The following is a 27594-nucleotide window of genomic DNA, read 5'->3' as shown; positions in this document are numbered from 1 at the left end:
CGTCGCAGAAAAGAAATCCGATCTTGATACAGGCATTTGACGCATTGGACGCGATCGCGATCTGCGACGGACGATTAGAAAAGGCTCGTGTTAAATAAATATTAGATAGCATCCATTAGCATTCGATAAAATCAAAATGTTTATTTTATTTCTGTTTCTTGTACATTTTTGTAAATGTTACGCACATAAAAATTTAAAAAAAAAGTAATTCTTGATATATTTATTAGTAAACTAATATTATTTTTTTTAAGTTAAATTAGAGAATCACATTTGGCATTATTATGCACGTTCACAAATAATTCGAAAACTTTAAATTTTGCCGTAGAAAAGATTGCGTTTTTTTTTTTTTAGTAAATTATTATTAAATTGTGAAAAAAATTGTTATTTTCCTGTAGATATGATAAATCTGATGCTGATGACAATGATAATATTATGTGAGCAAAATACAATATTTCCCATTAATTATGCTGCATGAATATTGTTTATATATTGCGAAAAATAGTTTTTTTCTTTCTTCTTGGATGAAAAATATGAGCAAATACGTTAAGTATTACTACTTACTGCCAGTGCAAGGCTCTTGGTAAACATTACAAAATCGCGAACATCGTAGATCATTGATGACGCACGTGCCTGCATCTTATCAAGGAATAACTTCTTACGATTGACGATATCCATTTATGACACTAAATAACTATCCTGTCATCGTAACAACGTAACAAATCGACGTTTAACAATAATTGAAACGCTGCTGCTTATGACGTCGTTGAATTACTTATAGGAGCTACAAAACATAATTATGGCCTCTATAACTTATGGATTACTATACGATTACTATACAAACGAGATGATAATTGCAATCACTTTTATAATATTACTTTCTTGTCGATATTTCGCTCGTAACGTTCTTTGCGCAATTAACATACATTTCCATCCCATGAATAAAATTATTTAAGAATCATTTAATTATAACATATAACATGTGCGTCATCGAAGATATTATATATCGTAGCTTTCTGATAAAAAGAAGAGATTCAATGGATTAATCTATAATATATTAGAAAAAGCAATATATTACAAATCCAAGTTCAATGCAGCAGTAATCTAAATTGCTTGTCTAAGAACATGAAAAAATTCTAATCTAAAATTAGTTTTCTTAGCTTTGAGATCATATATACATTTCCCAATTTTTCTCTGCAGTTTTTAAACAGATTGATTAAATTCCATTGAAACGTTCGAGCATCTGAACGATATGTCATCATATTTTCAACGACTGACTCGTTAAAAATATGAGACATCGTTTAAATAATTGCAGAAAGTCGTATTTCAATAAACTTATGTATCAATTTACGATCACGCGAATCCAAATGTCAGGAGGAAACGTACACCCTGTAGGTCTGAGCACGCAATTCTGGCAACCGTGATACCGTACGTGTATGCGTATGTGTGTGTCTGCCATACATGCTACCGACTATTAATACGTAGCGAGATAATATATTTAGACGTTTCCTCGGCGACGTCTCGCGGGGCACAACCTTCTTCAAGGCAGAAGAGACCGACGGCCGCGGCCGCTGGCTGTCGGCGCGCGCCAGGTGGGGATCAAGTATTTTACGCAGTTAACCTGCGCGTCTTTGCAGGCAATATCGTTACGAGACTTCGCCGAAGAAGAAGTAATTATACTCGCGGGCGGAAAACCGTTCTCGCCGTTCGACAAAGTATTAATTCACTCCACGAATCGACGAGATGATGAAATAAATCGAAAAATTTCGTCGCGTAAATCGAGTACTAGTGTTTTAAAGGAAAAATGTTTTACATGAGGAATTTAAAGTTATTTATTACATTATATCTTTTGTGAAATTTAAATCCGTATCCCTCGATATTTTCCCGAATTATACGACACGCGTGATAATTGAAATAAATGTACCGCGAGATGTAAGACCTGTGTATCAAGAGTCAACACTCTCGCGAAGAAAGTAAATTTCGCTAATAGTGAATTGCAAAACCGAGTATCTCAATCAGGAATGCAAATTACTTTACACTCGCGCGAGTCGACGGCGCGAGTTCACCGAAACAGTCGCTTTTACGAATCCGCGCCGAGTGTATAAATCAATGATACTCTCCGAACGACGCGAATTTCATTAATCGAAAATTGCGAGGAGAGGTGCCGCGCCGGCCCGACCGGAATGCAAATCGCGTTACAGCGCCGTAAGTAACGTCTATTAAGTCGCGATCATCGTCATTTTCAGGCAAGGAACGTTCGACGCGTCGCAAGTGAAATATGGGAAACGGCCGAACACCTTTCCTCGAGCGCGTGATTAATCCCGCGCGTGCTTCTTTCCGAATACGGCGCGCTTTCAGCTCCAAGGGCCCTGACGCGATCTCTATCCCATGAAATGATACGCGACTCGTATGCAGTTTATTTAGTGATTCTCTTTTTTCTCTCTCTCTCTCTCTCTCTTAATACATAAATTTGAGATTCTTGCGTCTCCTCTCGGTTTGATGAGGTTTACGTGTAACGCGCGATAACCGGCGATCGTTAGGCGAGTTCCCGCGGCACGTAAGAGCACAAACGCACGAATCGAAACGCGTCACCCATTTTTCTCTCTTTTGTGGAACGCAGGTCCGGTTACCTGCCGCACAGTGCTGCACGAAAAGGATATCGGATATGCCCGGCAGCTTCGCGGAGAGCGATGAGGACGCGTCGCGGTAGATTATTCGGTGTGTTAACTCGATGAAAATTTTCGATCGTGAAATTTCTTGACTTTCAACTCTCAGTTTTCGAGCTCCTCAACTCTTTACCCTCACGGGTCTAAGCTCAGTTCGCATGTACCCAAATCTTTCTCTCAATTCCGGACTCTCTATTTTAATACGGATGACGCATCGGAGAAAATCTTATAAGTGCTCTTCGAACTTTTGTAAGTCTCGAAATATAATTTTCGAAAAAGTCACACAAACCACTTTTGAAGTGATTAAAAAACCGAAAAATATCGTGGCATTCCGCAGCTTTACGAGCGGAAACGCAGCTGCAGGTATATCCTCACACTCGAGAAAGCTTGCGCAATGCGCGACCGAGAAAATACACACACGATTAATGATTCGTCGATGGTAATCGCGTAAATATCTGGATGACATTCGTGTAATCGTTTATCACGGGATCGAACTTAATATCGATGCTAATTTGTTTCTTGTACATTGCCGTCGCCATCGTCGTCGCCGCAGTATTAGCCTCTGCGAAACGCGACTGCGTTACGTTGTACAGCCCGATCGACCACGCTCGCAATTTCTCTTCATTTGACACTGTCCGGGAGGACTCGCCGCGCCAATTCAATTAAAGGAAGCGAAATACGGACGAGGAAAAGTGTCTCTTCCCCGCCTCCCCATTGTCTATAGGGTGTCCCGGAAGTTGAGCGTCCTTCTCTCGAATTTTCTGTTTCTTCTTGGCGATAATTCAATAAGGAAACATTTTCGTTGCACAGTTTTTTCGAATTTGCGACGTCAAATGTGCAAAAATAAGTAATGAGCTGTTTCGGATTATTTTAACTTGAATAAAAATTCCGAGTTTAAATTTATTAAAATAAATTCGGCTAGCTATTCATACGTTCATTGTTCAATTCCGCTCTGTTTTTTAATTATCAAAATGTCGGTAAATTAAAAGAGTATAGGGTTTGCGATCTTTTTCTTAAAACATAGGTTATATTAGAAATAATTCTTTGCACACACACACACACACACACACACACACACACACACACACACACACACACACACACACACACACACACATATATATATATACTCCGTATTCTTTATATTATAATCTGTTTCCAAGGCGATCCACTTATTGATAAAAAGCCTTACTTACCGACGTGAAATAATCATCTTATCGCATCGCGATTACGAATATCGATAACAATGATCTTTTTCCTCGTTGTGATATTGAGAAGTTCCATCAACATCAGATAATGCTAGCTTACCTGGAACAAAAAAGAAAATAATTACAGTCATTAGTTAAATAAACAGCCCAATTAATAAAAAACGACGTTCGCGCTTGCATTATCAATTTTTCAAACGGAAAACTGCATGTATGCCCAATATCCTTATCGCGCAACGACAAATTTCATTGCGATTCATTAGCTAATTATAAATATTTTACAAATATGGAGGGTCGAGAATGCGCTCGCGCGCGCGCTTGCACGTTTATCGCGGCCAACGAGAGATACGGAATTCGGCGGCAGTTATTAAATTTATCGGTTAAAAGTGCACACATATAAAAACATGTATCGATAATTTATCTTTATTACAAGTATTTATTCAATATCATTTATTCAATGTCCATTGCACGTATATAGTGTATTATTTACATAAATAACATCCCGCACTTGGGTATAATTTACGTAAATATTTCAGTATTATGTTTATATTAAATAAACAATATTTTTATATTAACCCTCATGCTTATGTTAAATAGAGTGTTTTGTGATTTTTATGATTTCACAGAAATCGTTAATTTCGAAAGAATTAAAGAGTTTTGAGGAAAACCATTAGAGGAAAACAATTTTCGTTCGCGTAACATTTCGAAAAGCGGATACTGGTTTTAAGCCTAATACGTTCAAGAGAATTCAATATTTCTGATGCTTTTCCTCAAACGAGCATGCCATTTTTCTTTCCGCATGAAATTCAGTTTTCGGATTCAATTACGTTTAAACGAGCACGAAAGATACGACACTCCTTGCTCCGCTGACCGTGTTTCGCGATGAATCACATTTTACTGCTTATTATACGACCAGGAGGCGAGAAGTAACAGGGCGAACACGATTTCGGGAGTCTTGCCAGTGGTCCGGGCGCGGATCGCCTCTCATTTCTCCATTCTGCAAGTTTAAACAAAGCCGAGAGAAACGAAAAAGAAAAGGAAAGAAAAAAAGACGGCGTCGATGAGCCTAGAGGGGAGAAAACCTCGCCCTTTCGCGCAGCTGCCGGTCGGGGGTACTTACGAGGGGATGTAATCGCGTAGTAATTTCCTCATGAGCTTCCTTACACCACCCATCCTCCCGCCGTCTCCTTCACCCTCGCGCGGACGGAGAACGCACTTGGACCGGGCCCAGTTGGCCCGAATTCTTCGATCCTCGCTTTTGCCAACAAATGGCATAAGGCGCGACGAAGGCGATGCCGGCACTTTCTTCTGATAAAGGCGTAAGAAACTTTGTAGATCCCGATCCGGTTACTATCCGTCCCGTAGCAGAGCGATGGCGAGCATCGTTCTAATTCAATAACGCTTCATCGCGACTCTTCTAGTCGTATATCCCCGGCTGGACGAGGAGAGAGAGAGAGAGAGAGCGACTAACTTTGACTATTAGCCTGTCTTCGAACTAATTTACATATATAGAAGAAATTTGGTCTTTTAAAAACTCCAAGAATCAATAGATAAATTCAATAAAAAGCAAGATTAATTTATACGCATATTACACATTTCTCAATCTATATCTAATGTTACGTAATAATCAACGTTATATCATATTTTTAATTAAACCCGTAAGAGGATAAATGACACATCGATTTAGATGTCATTCATATTTATATCCCCTTTATTAAATTTGTCAAGCCATGTATCAGCCGCGTTCGCATCTAGTGCGAATTCATTCATGTCCACTTTGTGATCTCTGTCTTTTTTTTTCTCCCCTCTTACTCGATTACAACCGTGAGGCGTATCCCGCCATCAGAGATGTTGAGTGATAGATCTATCCTTAAATACACAACCGCGCCCTTCTCCGCATCTCGTCGCGATGCAACTCTCGCTCGACCCGGCCGCAACCGGTTCGAAAATGTAGTAGAAGGCTACCTCTGAAATCAGGGCAGTAGAAGCCCGTCAAACGTCGGGGCGCCGTGAAACGCAACACACAGGTATCATTATGCAATACGCTTTTTTAATCTTGTCACGGTCTACATTGTGTGCGTATTGGCAGCAAGCAAGGTTACACCGTTGCACACGTGGGGTGTATCTAAACTGTCCACATTGTAGAGGTGTTTAAGCCCTATATATACGTCGAGAGCTAAATCGGCGGCGACGCTTAAGGTGATAAAGGAAAGAATTGCGGAATGCACCGTTCACACAATAAACGAAGCTGTAATATTGCGATACGATAGCGATAAGTACTATAAATAGAACTCGATTGCGCTTGATTGTACGTTATTGCCATTCGTTTTCGCTCCGGCCGACACGTGTCACGTTCATGCCCGTGTGTATCGTAATAAACACGAAATTCGTGTCACGCGCATATCCCATTTTAATATTTATTTTTACTCTAATATATCTGTGAAATTTTATTTTATTGCAAAAACATGAATTCGGATATAGGCTGCGTTATCTGGTGATCGTTGTCATCGTTGTAGCAAAATTCAGAAGTGATACGGAAAAGAATTAAATAAAATATTAACATGAATAAAAATTAAATAAAAATAAATTGATATGTAAATAATCAGAAGCATAATTAAGCCAACAAAAAGAATTTTATTTAAAAAGAAGATATATTTACTTGAACAAAGTATATAATTCCAGAATCTCCTTGTAACGTTATACTTTACAAAACACAATATAATCAGATTGTACGGCCGCGGACCAAATTAATCCCTAATGTCTGAAACGGAAACAGCTTAAGCTTGACAGGTTTACATCAGGACTTCCGAGATGAAAGTCCCTCGTAAATCAGGCCGTTATAGGGCCCGATGAAACTCGCTTCATTGTAGCGACACTCGCGGACCTCGTGCTACCGCGAATAGCAATCAAGACATATATCGACCAACGTTTGCCGTCTTTATGGCCGTTTTAACGGCCTAGCTCGTGTGTGCGGCGCGACGCAGATCAACCACGTTCGCCCCACGTGTGTAATTTGTGCGAGCCGGGCGTTGTCCCGTCGACACGCGCGTGAACGCACGCGAATACCTGCCTGGATCATGAATCGGACGAATTAGAGATAGAGAGCGGCCCTTTTTTCCACCCGCTATCGCGACGACGACGACGACGACGACGACGACGACGAGGTGGGATTCCGCTCTCCGTCGAGGTTTTACGAGCCATCGCACTTAATCGCTTGAGTCGGCTCTATCGCGACGTTTTATCGAGCATGTATCGAGTGTCCGGTTTTGTTAGATGACGCGCCGTTGAACGTCGAACGGATGGGACGGCGAGGAATGCGCAGGGTAGCGCGCCGAAAGTAACGTCGGAGTAGCAAAATAGAGCGGAGGCGCGAATATTTCATTCGTTCCGTTCAGTGAATCTGCCGTTTTCTGATCAATGCGCTGCGCGCTCCGATTTCCCATTGCGATATTCTCTATCACGACGTTTCGTTGTTTTTATTCTCCCGTAAATATATTTTGCACAAAGGATACTCTTTGCCGGGATCATTCCTATTTTTTTTTTATCCGAACTCCACTATATAGACGTCCGAAAACAAGCGTTATAATTTATTTCGGTGCGTGTATACGTGCGCCGCAATGCTCGTCTCTAATTAACAATTGCTATTTATTTGCATGTAAAATCGGAGTCTTGTCAAGCTCGGGTCAAATGAATCGTCGAATTTTAATTTATCCAGCTGAATTATTTTAATTATCAATGCGCACACCCTCCGCGGTTGCTGCGGCAGCACGGGAGAAATGACAAACCGCTATAAGGTTCATCGGTGTGTAGCATAATTTGCCACACCGAGGAGCGGCAGAATGGCGCGCGCGCGCGCGCCCGCGCGTGCGCGCGCAGTTATAATGCAAGTAATTAAATAAATAATCAACTGTAATAGCAAAAAGTTCCCGCCCCACGACCGTAAACAATTAAAACAATTCGGCCGCGTAAATTAAAATTCGATATTTCGTTTACACACAAACGGAGCTCGGCTCGCGCTCACTGCTATATGAGGCGAAATCATCCAAATTCGTGGAAAAACACGCGATTGGGCCAATTTTATATCGGTTTTTGCGTTACGCGACCCTTTATCCCGTTCTTATTTTTCCTCACGAATTAACACCGCAAAAATTGGTTTTTCCCTCGTTAATAATTATCTTCTTATTTTCCCGCGCTGATTGAACACAGAAAAATATCGTGTTCTTCCAGTTTGCAATTTTTTTAAATAATTAAACGAGTTTTCCCCATGCCGAGTTCGTCCATGCGAAACGTGGGACAAGTTCCAGTGACGGGGTAATTAGCGAAAATGAAACTCGTCTTAGATCGCTTAAATGGTTATAGTAATGTACTTAGCCACGCGAAGGGACTTAGTTACATCGAAGGGCTTCGTCGGGAAAAAGAGTTAATTTATAAGACCAAGCCGCAAGGCTTCGGCGTTAAACAGCGCGGCTGTTCGCGAGGAGCTTCCCCAATCTGCATGAAAATCCCGCGCCACAGCCCGTTAACCGCAAAGTTGAGTTTAACGCGCGTTTTCACGCCGCGAATATAATTCCAAACGTCGGATCATTTTAATGATATTAATGTTGCTTAACGTAGTATAACGCGAGCAGAAGCGATTCACAAAAGCAATTATTGAAATAAATAAACTAATTAAAGTAAAAATTGTTCAATGATATTTCACTTCCAGATTACGCCCGGTATACGCGCATTTCATAATTTTGTATTTTAAAATTCTAATTAGCTATTTCCATTTAATTTTCGCCGCATTTCGTCTCAATAATTTTGAGATATCGCGGTGACTTTATCGGGTAGCCCGATAAGCACTCTCTCGTGGGGTTAAAGTGTTTGAGAAGGGCGGGAGGCGAGGGAGGGAGGAGGGGACGGCGAATTCTCTGCACGGTAGAGAATTAATTTTTAAGGCGACCCACCATCCACCGAAAAACATCCAACGTCCCGCCGGCGCTCTCCTCGCGAAGGAAGACACGCACAACCGGGAGCCTCTTGCAGTATATTATCGAGCCGTTCGTTCCCAGCCGAAATGCAACAAGTTGCCCATTCGGGCCAAGTGCCTCCCGCCTCCCCGCCCGCCCCGTCCCGCGGCACCCGTGACGGGCCTGCAAAGGTACCCGTACAGATGCAACCCGCAAACACACAGGACCACATGGATACACACGCGTTTCACCTGGCGTGTAGCACCATACATCGACCCTCCTCGACAAGAACGTGTGGAGAGTGCACTTTAACGCTAATTCACAGGAGTCCCTTTTTCACCGCGTCGATACTCGACGATTCGTTACAGCGAGATACACCCAACGGGGCGCTCTGATCCAGAGCACTAAATTATGACGAAATTTATATTGCTGTGTAAAGTAATTAGCAGCATATAAATCATAGAGATTGTACGTGGCTCAAACGTGCTTAATGTCGATTTCAAATATCAAATTATCTACATATTTTAAATAATAAAAAAGAAAATGTATGCCAAGTAAAAATATAATACATTTTAAAAACAATGTGAAAAATTAAAGTTAGACAGTAATTATTAAAATTATTTAAAATGTACATATCTCAAATATTATTATATTATCATTGCTTAGATTAAAAAATATATAGATATAAAACTATTATGCTACAACTACAAGTAAAATATGTTACACCAATATAGTGTACATATATGTACAACTGAAATTTGTTAATTCAATATTTATTGTTTCAAGAAACGATAACAAACGTGTCGCAAATCTCCATCCACATTATAAATCTAAATGACTTTATGTAATTGAATTAGCCTAATTTTCTCTAATACGAATGGAAGAATGTTGCGTATCTCCATCTTTGCGTTTTTGAAACGTCACACGGAACAACCGCAGCCCGGAAATCTGCCAAGATCCTCTTGTGATATGATAATAATTGTTTTTTTCTTTTTATCGGTGTTTTCACGCAGGTAAAGCGATTGTCTTCTGCAACCGCATCCTCTTAACCGCGTTTCCCTTTCCCGAAATTTCCACGAAGAAAAAAATAAGACGTGAAAACGAATGCGATTTTAAAAATTGGAAAAGTAATTCTGGTTGTTCAGAAACAATATTATTAAAAAATAATATATTAATATTTGCAAGAAAATAATTAAAAAATGAGATTTATAATATTGTAATAACTAAGCATGATTTGTTTAAATAATGTTTGATATGCCTACACAATTTTGTAGGAATAGTCTCAAAGATAATTTAGCTAGATAAATTCCTGAAAACAAATGTACTATGCACGATTGGAAACAATCGTGTTTATTGTTATACGATTTATTGATGCGTTTATATATCGTTTTATAGTCCATTAGAACGTCGTTAATAAAATTTAAACGATAAACACGAACTCTCTCTGAAAGAAGCGCAAATAAATATCGAAACATCGATCGCTCCCAAATTTCGCGGTATCGCGAGAACGTGAATTATCAGTTTTGAAAAGCGTAAAATCGAATGCCTCATGCTGATTGCAAATCGCTAATGTTGAGCGCGATAAACGATGCACAGTATTGTATACGTACGTGTCTCGATCGAGCATCTTGTAGCATTACGCAGTGCAGGAATCTACGTCGTCTCTCATATAAAATACTTAGAATACGTGGCGCCGAACATATCTACGTACTTATCATTTTTCATTCTACTTTTCCTGGTATCTGACGTTGCTTATGAATTATTAAAAGCGCACATATCGGTCAGCTGCTCGGGGCTACAAAGGCTCATTAAAAATCCGAATAATAAGAAACGTGTTAATTAACAAGACTGTCTACAGTGCAAACTTGGTGCACTCACGCTTACGTACAATTAGTCAAATGTTCCGTTAATTTTAACTATGGATTAATTAAATTATATTGCTAAATATTGTATCATATTTAATTACTAAAATGAGCATTACTATTTCATGTTACTAAAATTACTTCATAATAATATAATATTACATCAATATCGAATTTGTAGTAATAAAATGGTAATTCTTAAAAAAAAAACTCGCGTAGCTACAATTAAATTTAATTCAACTGCGCGCGCGACTTGGTCTTTAGAATGATAAATTATTATCTTAATTATAACGACTATAGGTACGCAAAATATCAATCGCGACGGAATCTCGTCACGTGTCGCGTCTTAAGTTCGACCGTATTTCAAACTCAAACTAGCTCTAGGAGCAAAATATGCACGCAAGAGAGAAAGAAATAGAATAAAAGAGAGAGAGAGGGGGGAGGGAGTGCGCGAGTTCTCTCGAAGTTACTGGACGTGGCAACTGTGGTCAGTGCGATAACCCCTACGAAGTCTCGGCCGATAAAGAGCCGGTTATCTGCGAGCTGGTTATCGTCTTCTCTCTGTCTCCCTTTCCTTCTCTCGCTCGCTCCTGCTCTCGTTCTCTTTCTCCTTCCACGGGGTCGCTCATCTCTCCCACCCTGGGTGACACATCCGCCATACCTCGGCCATAATCCGCCTGCCAATCGGATACCGCTCGTCAAATTCGCCGATGGAATATATTTCTGCACTTATCGAGAGCGTTAACTCGTGCCGCGGACGCGGACGGTCCGCTCGGATAAATTTTCGTTCGCCGATAAATCTGGCTGCACAGCCGGTGTAAAAATTTTGAATCGTTATCGGCTATGCATTATTGCTACGGGTCATCCGAGTCCGCGACGCCGCGTACTGGGTGTCCCATTGTTCTCTCGATGTATTCTACAACTTTTTCTCAAGTTTTTCTCAAGTAACGGATTTTATTAGGGAGATTTGATATCGTAATTAAAACCAAAGTTGAAATTTTCCTTAAATTTCATCGATTCAAAACGTCATTTAATTAATTCGAAATATTCCTCCCCTTTGTTAATTAATTAAAAATTTATCTTGTTTTGCCAAGAAGTTATCTCGAGACTTAATCGTGTACGTTGAAATTCGCAAACGCGGATGTATGACTTTATTTTCGAAATAAATTGTTACTACCGACGCTTATCTCTTCTGAATAATGATCCCTTAGAACTACGCACTAATCGATAATTGACCAGAATAAATTAATCAACAAAGAGAGGTAGTTGTAGTTAAACCTCCCTCAGAGGAAACACTCAATATCATTATTCAACATTGTTGAATAATGTGAGTGATAAAAGAGAGGCACTCCTCTACTAACGGAGTAGTATTTCTCCCTGGGAAATTGCACGCGCGGGTATCTAATTAATTCCTTGCAATACGCGCGCGCCGTCATTCTCCAAATACAATGTATTTATTAAAAAAAAAAAAAAAAAAAAAAAAGAGAGAAAGAGAGAAAATTTGCATTTGTAAGATTCTTATTAATTCTTTTCTCTTTCTCTCGTCAAACGATGGCAGGATCGGGGCACTTTAACGATCTCCGCTTTAACGATCGCGACGTCAAGAAAGCGCTTCGAGGCAGGTGGCCTATTCGCGATTAAGTGGCAATAATTATGCGCCTGTACAATATTCGCGCCACTCACGGCAGACGCGCTAGATAGCCGTCTCTGAATGGAAAAACCACTTGGCGCGCGCAGTTCACTTACACGTGCCAGCGAAAATGCTAATCCGCCGTCGTCAATGGTGCAAAGAGCGTCATTTCGCGAAACCTGTTTTCCTATTTTCATGGGCGAGCATTTTTGCATGCGCGATGCGACCGACGCAACACACATGTTCCGCCCCTGTAAAGCTTTACGAAACAATGGCCACACGTGCCAGAAAGAATGCACATGAAATTCCTGACCTATAGATATAACATTAGAATGAGAGGAGGGAAATAGAGAGACGGGGTGAGCGGAATAAAAATATTTCAAAGAGGGAGGAAGAAAGTTTGAGCTGTTTAAATATTTCATAATTTTAGTAAAATTTTAAATTGTTTGATGTCGATGTATTTAGGGTTCTAGTTTTATATGAAATTATTTTATAAAGAATTATTATTAGAAATTATTAAAATATTTCTAACATAGGATTATTTAAAAAAATTAATTGTAAATTATTATAAACAATTTAATTATAATTTTCCTCGTGATCTATAAGTAGATTTAAATAATTATTGAGTATACATATTTGAACCTAAGTTTATTATTTAATAATGTACCTACTGTTTTGTTTAAAAAATAATTCTAGACGATTACGACACATGCTATTTTGAACAAAAACTTTGCTGTTTTCCAACGGCCATTGTTAATATTCAGTGTGACGAGATTAAAATGTTTGTTCAAAAAAAGAATGCCCACTTGAGTTTTGCGATTGAGATTTTTGTTATCAAAGCTAAGGTAGAAGCAGAGAGAGAATGTAAAATTCTCGAATGGCCGGTAGCGCTCCTTATACATTTATCCCATAAGTTATTCGTGCTAAGCATCAGGTTCTCGTCGGAATTTCACGTGAAACGAGGCAGATTAATCGTTCGAAGGAAAGTGAACGATGAGAGGAGGGGGACAAACGAGATTCAAGGATTACCGCCTGCTTCGCGTCTGCTTGTTGAAAATCGAAAATTAAAGTTGCGTCACACGATACCGTATGCAAATTAAAAGTCGGGATCACCGAGAAACTCGGACTGCTCGGACTTACATCGCGCGCACGATATAAATCTACGTCGACCGAATTTATTTGAGGCCCGACTAAAAGGGACTTAATGGCGACGAGCTTGGGTATACGAGAGAACGAAACTCTCCGTCCCCGTTTCGCGCCGCGATATTGCCACAGGTGTCCCGAAAATGTGCCCGCTCGCGACTCACGTGAGATCCGCCGGGGAGATCCGCCGCGGTAATTTTAATTCAACATCGGAATTCTCTCGGGCGAGAGGCAATCGAACTCCCGAACGAGTTATCGAGCAATCAACGCCGTTATCAACGTCGTCGGCGATTTTCGGCTCACGGTCGAAATATTGCGACTCGTTAAGCTCCGTACGACGTACGAGCAAGGTACGAGAGCAGCCGAATTAGGGGACATTAAAGTCCAAATGTGTATCCCGATATACGCAACATCGGTCATTAATTCGCGGGCGCTGACAGAAAAATAAATTATCGATAAGAAAAATCGTTATATATCTAAGGAGCGCCTCCGAAGACTGCACTCCGAAATTATAAGACTAATATTCGGTCGAGCTGAATTTTATTTTTCGCACTGACAGCACTGTTTCCGTAACGGATGCTGTGTCATCGACGAACGAAAGAAATGATCGTCCACCGCGACGTGGGCGCATTTCGATGGCTCGCGCGAGACGACGTCAACGGTAGCGCGGTAACGGGAGAGGCAGACGCGCGCGAGCATTATCGCGAGGACGTTATCGGCCCGTTATCGGCGCGCGCTCTGTTTGACGTGGCTTTACTGCTCCCGCGACGCAGATATAATGAGAGACTCTCGCAGCGGGTTGCAGTCGGTTTATTAAAACGCGGCCGCGGGTAGGTAGAGGACGCTCTTTACATCCCGCGCGCAATGCAACGCGAGCAAATATGTATATCGTCAATAAACACATCGCTTTATCTACGATAAAACGTGATCGGTGAGATCACCGAGATCGAGATCCCGCGGAAGAGCAAGAAGAAGGGGCGGAAATGCGCGAAAGATGCGCGTGTAAATTTCGGGAAAAAAGTACCGACTATCTTTAACACATCGAGAAGGCGATAGTTGCTAACCGGTGATTAAATTCGTGTTGCTGCTATTTTTATGTGTGACAATATATGGAGTTATTATATAATTTAGAAGAGATAAAGTACTTAACTTTAGATAACGCACTATCGTGGGGATATTTTATATCGAACACACGGATAAATAGATCGTAGAAGTGCTCATTCTAGAAGTAGGATAAATAGTGTCTTGAATATAATGTGCGCGCGAGACAGGCATTTATCAAAGCATAATATCAAATTTAAATTCCGTAATGATCTGCGCAAAATTTCAATCCCGATATGTGTTCATACATATTTCAATTTCACGTTTAATTTTCAAATATAAATATAAATATATATAAATTATGAATTATATATTTCCCCGCGGTAAACGCAAGCAATACGACGCGCGCGCCAGGCTGAGAATTCGAAAAATGCATAATTGCGGCGGTAAAACTCTGGGAAAATGTTATATAATCGAAAATTCCACGAGAGCTCGCCGAGGAAAAAGAACACATAAGCGCGAGGATCGAGTCCCAAGACTTAAAATTATAAGGTCAAAATTTCTGTTTCCTGCCTTAATTACAAGAGTATTTCGAGACACAATCGCACAGCTCCGTTAGCGCGATCAATAAGATCAATAAGATTGGCGCCGAAAAAGAATGCTTTATAAGATACGAAAATAGAAACTTTCAATACACTTTTGATGAATTCTGAGAACAGGATTTTTGTTCGTGCCTTCGCCTTTCTTCGGTCGCCGCTTGGAAAGTGCGCAAAAATCCCGACCAGTCCCAAAACGCTGCGTGCCTCACGATCCGGCAGCGACCATAAAATAGCAGGGCCCCGCGCGTTCATCGTCTCTGGATCCTCGGACCCTCTCTCTCACCACTGTGCACTGCCGGATATATTCCGTTCGTCCGGCCTTCGGTTACGAGACGAATGTAAATTGCGCGAAGGGCCGAAAGAGGATCCAAGGACGCCGCGCCGTGCCGCGCTCTCAGCCACGTGGTGCCCTCGAAGAGGCTTCACGCGAGCCTCTCTCGGGCTTCTCACGACCGTAGACCCCGCCGCGGGCCCCCGGGTCCCGGGTCCCGTGGTCCCGGACCCTGTTCGAACGAGGTCGCTGGCCCTACGGAGGCACTTTTGGACCCCGACAGATACCGTGAGGAGGCTCGCTCGCACGCGCGCGTTTCTCTTGCACAACGCGCCAATACACGCGCGCACGCACGATTGTTGCGAAAAGTTCTCTGCGCCATTTGCATCTCACTGCGACGACACCGAAGTCGCGCTGTATCGCCTTTTGCATGCGGGAAAAACATGCATCCGTATATGCCTATAAAGTGTCGTCGAATTACATAAACTCGAGTATTCGCTTAACCCGAAGAAGCGTAGAATGCGGTCGCATGTAATTATGTTATTATCATGATGAAGGAAAGAGAGAGAGAGAGAGAGAGAGAGAGAGAAAACTTGTTCGAAATCACGCTTAATTGTTCGCGCGTTTTTGCAATAATTGTCGACATTTAACATGAATCTTTTTTTTTCGTATTTTTCCTACCGAACAGAAAACGCTTTAAGAGTCTTTATCATCTTTGAGGAGCAAAAATGCATGTAAAAAAAAATAGTTAAACACTGCAGTATTCATTCTTTTATCAAGAGAACGCTTTGTTAAAAAAGACAATACTGTCGAATTTTCGACAATAATCGCGATTAAAATTCACGTTGAACTTGCGATAATGCTAAGATCGATTTCACTTTGCTGGCAGAGGTTCTTTATCAATTTAACGCAATGCTAATTTATTAAACGCATTTTAAACTTACAGCAATGTCGATACGCCGACAGGATGGACGGCGATGATTGGACGATAGCATGTCAGGAGAATACAAAATGCTTCGCAATAATTACACTAAAATGTTTATCCATGTATATGTACGCCGTTATAAAGTTCGCCGACGTGCAATTTCCCTCGCATGCACGCGAAACATCGGATTACGCGAAAAAATGCGGCGAATATTTTCTGTTTATAATAACGAAGCCAATGCATCCCCCTCCCGCCCTCCTCCCCCCTTCGTATATATGCGCGCTATACCCCGGCTGGTTATAGTTCGAAATAATTAAAGGGCTCGTATTTTTCGAAGCATTTGCCAATTAAACGTAGCGCGCAAGCATTTGCTTTCGTGACGTGCGTGCGAACGCGAAAGAATAATTCTTCGGAAAAATAATATTCGGCGGCGCTGCCGCGGCTGTGTGTCGGTTCGTTACCCGGCGGCGGCGGCAGCCCCTTTTTTTTCGTCCCTTCGTGCCTCCGATCAAAAAGACGCCTATATCGCCAGGAATTTAGCGCTGGCAACGGAGTAATTATTTCGTTATGGTTAGGAGCTACTATTGATACGAAATACGTTACTTCCAATTAACCGGTGAAGAAAATAATGGCGCGGCTCGCTCGCCCCCGTCTAATTTTAATAACGTATTCTTACTTTAATTAACACAACAGTATCAATGTAACAAAATGTGTACATGTGCGTGTGTGTATATGCGTGTACACGTGCCATCGTTTTTATGATAGTAAAAATAATTATTTATATATATTAAGTCAATCAGTTATAAGCAACCGCACTTCGTATTAAAGATAATAAAATATACCAATTGTCAGTTTTTTTATTAGGGGCAGAACCCCAATTTAAAAAAATTTTTATTTTTGTCACGCGTTTCATTGTCGGAATATGTCGTAAAACTTGTTGACGTAGAGAAGTGCAGCCTCGGAACCGCCGATTTTCGTCCTTCATTTTACGCGCGCGGTCACACAAAGTCGATAGATTATGTGACGTCTCGCTTTTCGGCGCAGCAGCCAGAACGAATCGTCGCGGCAGTCTAGCGTTATAGGACAGATCGGTATCTGCGGTGTGTAGATGCACGCGAGAGGAGGGCATTGTTGAATGAGAGAAGAGCGACGTAGAAGAGCGTGCGAGGAGACGAAGGTGTGAGAAAAGATAGAAAGAGAAGAAGAAGAAGAAGCGAAGATAAGAGAAGAGAAGAAGAGAAGAGGAGAAGAAGGAGGAGACGTAAACGGAATAAAACGAGGCGATACGCATATAACGGGGTGACGAGGGGTCAGATCAGTCATGATAATACGACTGTGGCTGTGCCACTGAACGTGCACGACCGAATGATAAATAAGCGCTATTGCGTACACGCTGCCACGACGATCGGCGCGCGCATTGACGACGACTTCTTCGTGATGGTGATGAACATTGACTGCGCCGCGCTCCGTTGCGCGACATAGCGTTATACCGGGTGTCCCGGCTGCGCATCTCGCGCATTTTTCAACTGTCAGAATTCAATTTCAACGATCGTAGCAATCTTCCGCATTCTCTCAAATTAACTTCGTGAAAAAATGATTTGTTCCTGCGCAGATCTAGCTTACTACAACTTCAAAATTTTCCATATATATGTATATCACATAAAGAAACACTCTGTATGTGAGACAAATCTTTGTGTCGCGTGGGAATAGTAAACGTCTCTAGGATCGCCGTGGAGCTTGAGATACTATCGGACTTTTAACAAAACGTTTATTGCGTATCGTTTGAAAGCGCCGGTCACGCGTGTCGGCTGTGCCACAACACTGAGAGAGAGCACCCAAATGAGTCAGAAGATATATCGCACTTCGGTTAATTTTAGCGGCGGAAAGTTTTATTGCAGCTTCATCACGGTCGCGGTGCTTACAATCTCGCAAGCGGGGGCAAAACTTGAAATTTTTACATCGTTTTTAGATCGTTAAGATTAAATTTTCTGTCGCTTATCGTGCTTTTCCGTTAAATGTCCCGTCAAAATATCTTATCGGAATAATTATTATATCACCATCACAGAATTCAATGATCATAATAGGCTCACTTAATCGCAGATTATTGTCCCGTTATTTCCGCAAATTTCGATGTTTGAACGGATATATTTTTACGTTTTAGCTTTTATCATTTTGCGTCACGCTTCCGCTACTTTATTCGTTTCGTTGAGTTTTATAACATACTTCAAAATCAGTATCATCCACTAAAAACCGGGCACACACGACAAACTCGCTTGCATATCTATTAGAATGCATTTATTTCGAACGCGCGAAAATGCACAGGCTGCGCATAGAGTTACATGTTACAAGTACGTGGCTTTATAATAAAAATGTAAATGTACAATTTGTGTCCTGTGCATTTCCCGCATCGAAATATGTAAAAAGAATACGATCCGCGATTAATGCAATATGTTAATGCAGTCGATCAAACGGGTGACGTAATCGCCCGACATTCAAAATTCAGGGAAGAAAATATAATGACTGGTTGCTGGTTGTAGCAATCTTTGCGGCTTAGTTGAGAATTGTATGCGTAATTAAAAAAGATTTTATTTTCATATCTCGGGCTATCAAAAATATTCTCTCTCAACAATTTAACGCCAAAACATTTTTGGAATATTTACCTTTACCGTATATAAAATTTATTTTGGTATGATAAAATTAAAACAAATGCCTCATATATGAACAACGATATAAAACGAAGTGCACGGTTAACTCGATTTTCCCGCATATTTTTTTACTTGAGTCGCTTTTATAATCTGCCAATTTGAAGGTGAATCGGCAAATCGGCAGGATCTTGGCAGCCGCAAATAGCCGATAACTGCAAAAGATTGCAACGCGCATAATCTCGGACGGAACGGGACTGGCTGATGGCCGCCCCGCCGTGGTAGAATGTAGAAGATATTTTAGGCAGTGAGAGAAACACAGCGACGACTCTTTGCGCGCCCGCGACCACGGTAAACGCACTTCGCGAAAGAAGAATTCGAACCCCGAGCGATTTGCGCTTCGCGAAGTACGAACTTGTTTACAACCCTGCGACGATTTATTTTCGGTGTCCGCGATGGCAACATTAGACGCGCGAGCGAAGCCATTCTTCTGTAATTAGATATTTTTAAGGCGAAAGGAATTTTCGTTGAAGAGACTACTTCGTTTATACAAGACGCGTGTAAACAAACCTCGGCTGTATGCCGATGACTTGAAAGGTGCTCGAGCGATTCTACGGTCTCTCTTCAACCACATGTTCCTGAATCATTCGATGATCGTTTCACCTTTCTTTAACTAATTCCTTGGTCTTTCTTTAGCAACGTTATTTCAGAAACGCCACTGAAGGCACTGAATTCTCTTTCCTTCTTCAACCAACATTTTCCCGAGCAACGCGCATTGTTTGACAGTCGAAAACTTATCGTTCTGCACGTGTCAACGAATGAATCTGGGACTACACGAGTTCGTATGACACTTTAATGTATCTCCAAAACTAAATATAATAATACATAAATTAAAAGCTTAAAAGTACGAAATAGAGCCAGTTTGTATCATGTTCATGTATAACTATAGTTCTGAGAAAAAAAATGTTCTACCTAAAATCTACTGTCTCTCGTAAAATTCTTTACTTTCGAGTACTCTCAACTGCTCGCGTGAGGTGTCTTTCGTCCGTATATATAGTGTAATTAATTTTCTTTAATGAGTGTTTCAACTGATCTCATGTTTTGCTATCAAATTTCTCGAACAATCATTGCAAACAAGCGATAAGATAATTAACAATTACGCAGATTGATCGCAAATAGGGCGTATTGTTATTACGAAAATTCGGTCGAGTTCTCGAGTGAAGTTTTTCTCATGAATAATTGCTCGGACACCCTGGTGCAGCGACTTCGGGCGAGTGGGCCCAGAAGTGAATCAAATTGAAGTCAAGAACTGTCGTCCTGGAGAAAATATATAGCGACTGAGAATAAGAGTAACTGCTTCCTGGCGACCGGGTGAGTTAGTGGAGCAAGTGAAGTCAGTGGAAATGAGTCAGCGAGATTTCCACTTAAAGCCGATTCAATTCCATTTGTCCCATTCGTCATCGGCTACTAATTATCAATAATTACCGCGTTATTTCTCGATTAGTATTACGGACACGAGACGAAAAACGCGGACGAAGAAAAACGGATCGTTGGAAGAAGAATTAACGTAGCGAATTATGAGACATAAAACCGTCGATTTAATATAAATGAATAAATCAATTTAGTATCGGAATGCGACGAAACGAGTTATGGGGGCAGAAGTCCTCTGAGTGACGGCAGAAATGGAATAAATCACGGCGCTGCGCCGAGAGAGGAGGACGTATTGCCTCAATTTTGAAACGCGGCGGCCGAGCAGTGCGCATGCTGTACATACGTTACATGTGTCGCGCAAGAAAACAGAGTCATTGCCGTGACATATGAGACGATATCGAATGCGGGAATGCCTAATAGAAATATAGTGCCGCTCTTCTTGTACGTCGCTCCGCGCGTGCACCCGCGAAGAATGCGGTGTACCGCTGTATTTCAATATCGCGTATTCGCCTGTATATACACATATGTCTCTCCGCAGATGTGTGCGTCTGCTACCGATAAAAATGCGCCACGGCCTTTATTTGCATAGCTACCATCACCCGTAATAATAACGGTTATAACGTGGTGAAAATTGAGCGGAATGGGAGGCGTCCCGCGTCGATCTATCGACATCCACAGTGATTGAGAATTGAAGAGAGAGATATGGGAAGTGAGTTGATTTTAGGGATCGTGAATTGCACAAAAACGTATGTCCGTTCTGTCTCCATCGAAGATTCGACTGTAAATCACTAGGTGATTCCTCTAACACTTATCTCTTCGTTACAAAATAGTTTATTCGCAAAAGAGTTTATTTAATTATTCATAAAGACAAAATAGTAGACTTGCAAAAGAAAAAAATTAATCTGAGAAATTTTATGTATTATTATTTGTAACGCTTGTAATCTCTTTTATATCAAAGTCTTATACTTGATTATTTTAATGGCAAGAATAATTTTAATTTAATATTTTTTTTACACAATATTTTATTTTAAATTTCAATTTTGCGATGCTCTATATGCCAAAGTAGAAAAATGAAATCACGAGGACGCATTAGAGCGATGATGATGCATTGTCTCGACATGGCGTTAATGTTACGACCTTATGCATTCCGTTCGACGTCATCCACGCCTCCGGTTAGTCGGAGGCGGCCGACAAGACACGCGTGCGTGTTGGTAGTGATGGCGAACGACGTGAGCCACGTGTGAATTCACCTCGATTCGCCTCTGCTCGCGGGAAAGGAAGCGGAACGTCACTGACGGCGAGAGAAAGCTGCTGCTGCTGCTGCTGCACTCGCTCTGATCGTCGAACGATCAGAATCGGGCGAGTCGATTGTAAACCTGCAAAAGTCGTCAATAGTCGAGAGCAGATAAATCTATAGCCGCGCAGGTTGCTTATCAACAAATTTCACCTGTCTTTATTTTCTCCCTTGGAGAAATTTCGCCTGCTTATCCTGCCACAAGTAAAAAAGATTTTAACGAAGCGAAAAATTGCAAGGCAGCAGAAACAAATAATATGATATAATTACTAATACGATATAAAATTTACGGTACAAGCAATTGTTTTACGGAGACGCCCTGTCGTCGCTGGATAATGGAATGGATGGGAGATTTTGATGAGCGAATGATAGCAATGAGAAATTAACGCTACCAATTAAATTATATATATCATAGGGCTCCCCATCATGTTATTCGTTTAGCGACTAAGGCTTATTAGGCTGTTTATTAAATTGTTTCCTTATTTCCAGTTACAGCACTCTTCCCATAAACATTAATTGAAGTTAACTGGTTAAACCTTCCTAGTTCTATCTTCAGAAAGAGTTCAGAATTAATCAATTAATTCCCTTTAATATTTATAAAAAATAGGTGTTCTTGGTTTAATTATTTTTAAGCAAATATCTAATGTTGTAATAAGTTATAATACAAAGTAAGTTACTTTTGAAAATTTTGTCATATTTGTATTTTGTGGAAGTCTTGCGTTCATATAATGTTTTCTTTCGTTCCAAACGATCTAGTTCGAATAAACCGTTCAAGACACATTGCTTTTAAAAAAATTGTAATTCCGAAATTAGAAAAGTGGAACACTACACCGTAACTTCATTATCCCAAGTTGCAAGAATACAGCTCACAATTTATAATCACATACGCTGCTTCGAGTGCCTAAAATATTTATAGAACAAGATCCCGAAATTAGAAAGGCGGGACAATGCACCGAAAGTGTACATCCTGTCGGATTATTGGAAATACGCGTAAACATGTGTTTCCACGGGTGGATCGCGCGATCTTTTCCCCTCTCAAAAATATACAATTCTGCTGAGTTAGCAAAAGCGCGCTTATAGGTCAAAATAGCTTCTTCAATCGGATGTTCCAAGAATAAAGTACGTGTGGGAAAATATCTGCCATGTACATAAGAAGGGAAGATCGCGATCTTCTTTCGCTGAACTTCGCGTCTCTTCGGCGGCGAAACGCACGAGGCTCGATCGGGCTCGCCTCTGATTTCGCCTCGTGCCCACCTTGCGGGCCGAGCTATTTTCGACGGCGCGAGTATACAAAAGTAAGGGGACCGAGTCCGAGAGGTCGAGCGCGATTCCGAAAATAAACGGCGAGCCCATCGGTCGGCATCAGTCCTCTATACCCTCGCTCCGCGTGCGGGGGCGGCTCGGAAGGGGGGGAAAGAGGGTAGATGTGGGCTTAAGGTCGTGCGTGCTCTCGAACGTTACGTGGCGCGAAATTTGCGTTACGCAGTCGACTCCCCCCGCGGCCTCCCGAGATGTCGCATACCTGCCTGTCTGAGAAGAGAAACCGTTTATCGCTTCTTCAATTCAATTAGGCGTGTGGTTTTCAGTTCGAATTAAGAATCTAAATCTCTCTCGAGTCGTTTTTTATACGTGGCAGTGGAAAACAAATTATTTTAACAGAAGCGAACGTCAATTTATAATCTATTTCCATCGCCAAATGAAATGTATATCTCAACACTTTTCTCTTCATTTTCTTCTCGCGGCTAATATATGATTAATAAAAAATATAAAGACTTGAGAAATATTTTTAGCGCTAATCTCAGCCGCTAAGCAAAATATCTTCGTTTAGTTCACGATGCTATATCGATCGTGCTTAAGTTTTGATGGTCCCAGCATATTTAAACGCATATAAATGACGAGATCGTTACATACACGGAACGAATATAGCCAGATTCCTCATCGCTACGCACGGAGGCGCGATAAATCCCTCGCAACTCGCGCCGTGGACGAACATGCGAATATTGCGCAAGTCGATGAAGCGATAATACGCAATTACGCATGCACGATCGGCAGTCAGCCGGAGGAGAATCGCTATACCGATCACGGATCATAGGTTATCCATTATAATCCCACTCTAAAGCGCGGTAGATGAACGTATGTCGCGGACTCATTCAATCGTGTTTCAATGTATGTTTAACATCATCGGTCGCGCATGTATTATCATACCGACTTCCCCTAAAAAATCTTTTCTTAAAAAAACTACATAATATGATATATTTCAACTAACAATAAGTAAATTTTTATACCATGCAATATTAATTATAATTAATGATTCCAATCATTTTCCAGTCTAATAATTATTAAACTGGAAAAAGATATAATTTCTTCTTCGCTTTATTTTTTAACAATAATATATTATTATTTCATTTATTGTTAAGATAAAAATAATTTTTATTTAAAAATTGATTGTAGTTTATCAAGAAAGATTGTCTTAACATATTTTTTACAACAATCTTTACTAAAGTACTTAACTTTATTAATTAACCAACAAAGTTACACGAACATTACACGGATACCATGGATATAAGAAAACGATTCTGTGCTTTCGTCAACAACGAAGGTGTTTGTCCAGTTTCGCTAAGTAAATGAAGAATTTACCGCCCTGACTGCGTGACAAGCAATCAGTGAAGTTGGCGCATCACTCATAACGTCAAAGGTGCACTTTCTCACCCCACGCATTTAACATAAATGGTTACTGACCACCTCTACGATTTATTAAGCTAATATATTTTACGGCAGAAAACCTTAGAATTTAGGGTCGGACTGGTCCGAATAAACATCTAGCCCTAAATGTGCAGCGAAGGTATACAAGCCGCGAGACACTTTCGAGCTGTGGTCTGCGGTTGTACTCCGTATTTGGGACTAAATAAAAATTGTCATTTAAATCTGCGGTCGCACGTCAATATAAATTACTATGTCACATAAAGTACCATGTATATTTCGTGCAGCTAAAAATCTCGTTACAGATATGTAGTTACAGAACGCTGTCGCTGTCCAAGCACAAAGTTGTGGAGTTTATTATCAAATCGTCTATATAAATAAGACACATTTTTCAAAAAAGTAACATTAAAAACGAGTTTCTCAATTTAGTGTGTTTCTATTGGTACGTTTGTGTATGCTCAATGGAAACTTGGGTGAACCGTCCCCCGCGTGCTTCGGGTGCTGAAGGTAACCGTCTCGTCTGCTTCTTCTAAGTATCGCCGAGGCGGGATGCCGTGCACAACGGATGTGCGAAACATAGACGTACCGTCTGGCTGACGCGTTATTAGTAAACGTCACTGTTTCGACTCGAGTTTTATCGGCGTTCAAATTCCGGGAATGGCGCGCCAGTCATTCAATGTATGCAGATGAGAATGTAGAGCGCGGTCGCGTTCTATTAGACGCACGCGATTATAGAAACACGGGTGGTCTTCGGAAGTGTCGGGGAACGGGGCGGAAAATACAAGCCACGTGTCTCCATTATCGACCTGTTATCGAGTAATTCATTAAAGTGCCGTGTTTGTCACGTGATAGGCAAATTTACACCACCGCTGTCGTCAGTTGTTTTGCGCTTGCTTTTTGCAACGGCGGCGATTTGCTGCGCCTAACAAATAATGAATAGATACGGATATAAGCGAGTTCGCACGCGCAAAACACTTCCCCAATGTCGCACATATTTGTAAATCACAGCTATACGGTGTCGATAATGAAATATTTATACCACGCGCGTGTCATTTCCGTTTAAATACAACATCATAATTCTCGCATCTTAGAATACACGACGACGCAATGAAAAAGCGCCAATGCCACTTGGAATCACGATAAAAATGATAGACAAGGAGCAACAATATTTATTAATAGTTGCCAATTATACCTATTAATACTCGATCTACAAATATTATATAATTCAATTTTATTGCCGCTTAAAAATACCAGAGTCAGGTTAACATCGTACGATGATTTGTAATTATTCAAGGCTTTTCAAAACTAATATATTCAAGAAACAATTCAAGAAATGTCAGAGAGCAGATTAAACAGATTTGCGAGGGGAAAAATTTAGGAAACAGTTTAAAAAATAAAAAATTCCTTATGTAAAGAATTTATTACATTGTAGAACAAATTGTGGTAACTATTATTTAAATACTTTTTATTTATCATCAATAAAGATAAAAAGAACTCCTAAATTACCATAGAAAAAGAAAATTGAAAATAAGCGTCATTCAACGACAATCAAACGGATAGAATTCGACAGCGATCAATCTCGTAATAATTTATACACCAAGTTTCAGAAAAACCGCTGCGAATTCGCTAATCGTTAGAAATAAGAACATCGAAGTCACGTTTTCCACGTTGCGTCTCCGTCGTCTCAGCCAGCTAGCCGGCCAGTCAATTCGACGACGATGACGACGTCTTTACATAACCGATCGAATTCGGATGCGCGATAACGGCTATCGTGATGATAGGCCCCCGCGCCTATCTGCATCTCTCTCGCGACCGCGGCCGTATTAAAAAGTACAGAACGATTATGCAAGCCACACAACAACGCGAGCGCGGGCTCTTATGAGCGAGGCTAAGTTTAGAGCGCGACGACGATCGTGCCCGCGCCGCCACCGCCACACAGCCGTCGCCGTCGCCGTCGCCGTCGCCTTCCCCATCTCTTGCGCAGCGCCCGACACTTGTTGGATAACGAAATCACGAGCGTGTGCGCGCGCATTAGCTACTTCGAGGACGCGGGACCGATCCGATAGCGACGCAGCGCTCTCCTCGTATCGCGCGCATAATCGGCATCGGAATGCTCGAGAACGCTTTTCGTTTAATAGGTCACACGTCAACGGTTTCGTTTAGATCTTTCAATCTGGAACTCCTATACACACGGATGTTCCAAATCGGTAAGTCGCGGGGATAACAGAAGTATTTTATATTGATTTTTTTTAGTATTTAAGTTGTTAATAGTATTAGTATGTACTATTGCATTCCTAGCGTACTGATATCACGATACATTATTAGAGCACACCAGATTTTCGACTTACGAGAATAGAATTCGTGGAAGTTGGTGCAAAATACGCAGTGGTTTCGCTCCGATGTCGATTCTGTATTCGTAGAACGACAGGAGAAGGCGGCAAGCCGGGCAAGCGGCAAACTCCGACCTCCGGTGTGAACGGATGTGCGGTTCGACACCGAGAGGGCCTGACCGAAAAAAGTCTTTCACGCCACGCCGCGTCCGCGTCGCCCGCGCGCCTCTTCTCGTCGGTCGTCGCGAACGAGACCCACCTTCGTTCCCGTGGCCTCCGTGAACGAGATGGTGTCTGCGGTTGACTTTGACCCCGGGGAGACGTCGGCGCGCCCGACGTCACGAAGGCGCGATTGGCGATACCGGAGAGGAAGAGAGAAAGCACGAGGAGAGAGAGAGAGAGATAAAGAGGCGACGGAGGCGCGCGCGAGCGAGCGCGTGAGCGCGTGTGGACGACGAAATTGCGACGCTCGAGAGTCAGCCGGTCGTGCCGTGCCCCTCGCGTCGCACGCGACGATTGGTCCACCACTTCTTGTGTGTCCCTGCTGCCGCCGTCATTGCTATTGCTGCTGCTGCTGCTGCTGCTAGCATACTATTCAGCATACTGCGCACCAGCGTCGGGCGCGTTACGTATACAGTCTTGGCAAGTAGTTCGACTACTCGTATATGACTGGCGCGAGGTGGGTATACCGGCTCTCGTGACTACTACTAATTAAGGCGGACGATCGGATGCCTTTATGTACCGAAGTCGACGAAGAATTCAGGCTTGACACACGAGATACCATTTATCATTTACCATTTCGAAGTTACGATCGATTTTCTAAAATTTCTCTACACATGCAGCAACGAAAAATCAAAATGAAATATTAAACGAAATATAAGAATATAATTGTGAAGAAGGAATAGGAAG

At 41.5% G+C, this 27594-nt stretch overlaps 1 protein-coding gene and 1 long non-coding RNA gene across 5 annotated transcripts in view; both read right to left on the bottom strand.

Annotated features, from left to right (window-relative positions):
* Foxo (forkhead box, sub-group O) overlaps positions 1 to 27594 on the bottom strand; it is a 158766-nt gene that overhangs the window by 112179 nt on the left and 18993 nt on the right. The gene's annotated exons all lie outside the window — the stretch shown is intronic.
* On the bottom strand, positions 170 to 27527 carry LOC139807868 (uncharacterized). Its single transcript, XR_011730714.1, has 3 exons — positions 26704 to 27527; positions 3860 to 3971; positions 170 to 3433 (listed from the first exon to the last, which is right to left on the bottom strand). It is a non-coding gene; the product is annotated as an uncharacterized lncRNA (long non-coding RNA).

The sequence above is a fragment of the Temnothorax longispinosus genome, chromosome 1 (assembly GCF_030848805.1).
Source record: "Temnothorax longispinosus isolate EJ_2023e chromosome 1, Tlon_JGU_v1, whole genome shotgun sequence".
NCBI classification, from domain to species: Eukaryota; Metazoa; Arthropoda; class Insecta; order Hymenoptera; family Formicidae; genus Temnothorax; species Temnothorax longispinosus.
This window is presented reverse-complemented; position numbering and strand designations above follow the sequence as displayed.